The sequence below is a fragment of the Eptatretus burgeri genome, chromosome 14 (assembly GCF_056783735.1).
Source record: "Eptatretus burgeri isolate ZD-2024b chromosome 14, Ebu_testis_v1, whole genome shotgun sequence".
In the NCBI taxonomy this organism is placed as follows: Eukaryota; Metazoa; Chordata; class Myxini; order Myxiniformes; family Myxinidae; genus Eptatretus; species Eptatretus burgeri.
The window spans coordinates 46377085-46379584 of record NC_140974.1 but is presented as its reverse complement, the minus strand read 5'-3'; positions in this window follow the sequence as shown (position 1 = coordinate 46379584).

Genomic DNA, 2500 nt, shown 5'->3' with positions numbered 1-2500 from the left:
AAAAGTCGAACTTTTTTTTTTAATGTTTTTTAAAAATAAATAAATAAAACACTTCCTGGCACTCACTGAGGAACCTCTGAAAGTTTGACAAAGATCCGTTCAGCCATCTCTGAGAAAAAGGGTGACACAGACAGACACACAAACAGCTCTTGTAGTACACACACACACACACACACACACACACACACACACACACACACACACACACACACACACACACACACACACACACACACACACACACACACACACACACACACACACACTGGGGTGCAAAAGTATGAGTCCAATTAAACCAACACCAAGCTTTCTCAAATCACGATTTCAAACATTACTTTGTCACAATATTGAAGATCTGTATTTCCATGTTTCGATCTTTATTATAGTTCTCATTGACTGCCACGTTGTCTTAACAGAATAAATGAAGGGTGAATACATTTGAGAGAAAGATAAAAATTTGTGTGAGCAGTCTGACTATGCTCTGCAGTGCATTACAACATTGTTGGGTAAATATTGGCTTTACCATAATTTGTTTGGTCTTCTCCTCGGAGAGTCACGCACTGTGTCAAAAAGTGAATCCTATCAGGTGTGTATAATAATCTATCTTTTTGTATCTGCTTTGATTTGTTGTATTATTTATTCCTATAAATAATTTGCCTGTATTTGTTCTCCCAAATGTCATATGACAGAATGCACTCTCTCGACTGTGCTATATTATTATCGGCTGCTCAGTGGGAGGTGATCTTCTTGGATACATCATCGGACTTCTCACGTGCTGCATCAAAAAGGGAATACTGTGCGAGCACGTGTGACTTTATCACATGTCCATGCTCATAACACACGACTCTAAAATAATTTCAACACCCAATTACAAGGCTGCAGTCATCACATCATTTCTCCCACACTACATTGCAGTCTTTTCCTCATCACCTCTTCACACCACTTTATCAATCATGCAATATTAGACAATTTTTGAGCTCTTTGAAATAAACTAGCTGTTCTTTAATTTGCTTCTATATAAACATTCGCTGCACCTTCTCACAATTTCCATTTTGTCTTTTTTTTTTTTCACCTTCCAAGTGTAATGCTTTGTCAGGTGTGTTAATGCCCGTCACCTAGGGACTTGATCTGGTCTTGTAACTCACCTGGAGTGTTTGTCTTTCTTGACTTGAGGATGAATCTTGAGCACACAAAGCACATCAAAGAATTCATTTAATCATATTTAAGAGTTCTGTACTGTATAGTGTGTTTTCGGAAATGATGATTCTCAGAAAATGTTGGGGGAAAAATTACTTTTTGTATATGTTTGCTTGATATGTATGAGAAATACAACTCCACCAATCCTCCTCCCCATGAATGAAATAAAGAAATGAATAAAATAATTCTCAGCCAATTGGAAATCCTGTATTAGTGTAATCATAATCATCTTGTGAAGAAATTACTTCTCTGATCAAAAAGAGCAAGAAACTTGCAACACTCTTTGCCATCAATATCTAAATAAACTGAATGTCAACCCAACCACTGGTGCGGGCAAGGTCGTGCTGGTCCCAAGCATGGACAAATAGGGAGGGTTAGTGGCAGGAAAGGCTTCGGCTGTAAAACCACCCGCTGAATCCATATGATGATTAATATGAATGAGAATGGCACCCATGCTAGGGCATTCCCTGTGTTGGGGAATTATTCCTCTTTAGACAAGTGGCTTTTGCTTCAGTCTGACTGGGTCAAAGTGTTTGTTTTTTGCCTCTCTACTTAATCTTTTATTAAAATCGTTAAGGCCTATATTATATATATATATATTATATATATATTATATAATATTATATATATATATATATTATATATATAATATATTATATATATATATATATTTATATATATATATTTATATATATTTATATATATATTTATATATATATATATTATATATATATATATTATATATATATTATATAATATTATATATATATATATATTATATATATAATATATTATATATATATATATATTTATATATATATATTTATATATATTTATAATGGAGAGGTTCATTAAGGGGAAGTGTATGAGGGTGAGAACCTGAACTGGTGGATAACATTAGAAATAAATTGTACTAAAGGAAAAGAACTACTTGTGGACATTGATTTATCGGTGTCTGTGATTTTATTAACAGGATTTTTAAAACCGAATTGGCTAAACGTTAAACCCGAATGAGTTAAATAAGATTCCGCAACAACCTGAAGAATTCTACAACGATCACTACGAGGTGCCAGGAGAAAAATCCACATCACCTACAAGCGACGCGCAGGGTACCCGCCCAAGCCCAATGAGAAATGAGCATGATGCACCATCCAGTGGATGAAAATGGCCAAATAAGAAAGTTTGAAGGAGAGGTGAAAAGGTGACAAAACTTAAAATAGCAAGTATAAGTGTTGGTAGCTTGACCAGAAGAAGTCACTGACCTGATGGTGAGAAAAGAAGTACAAATTGTCTTCATTAAAAA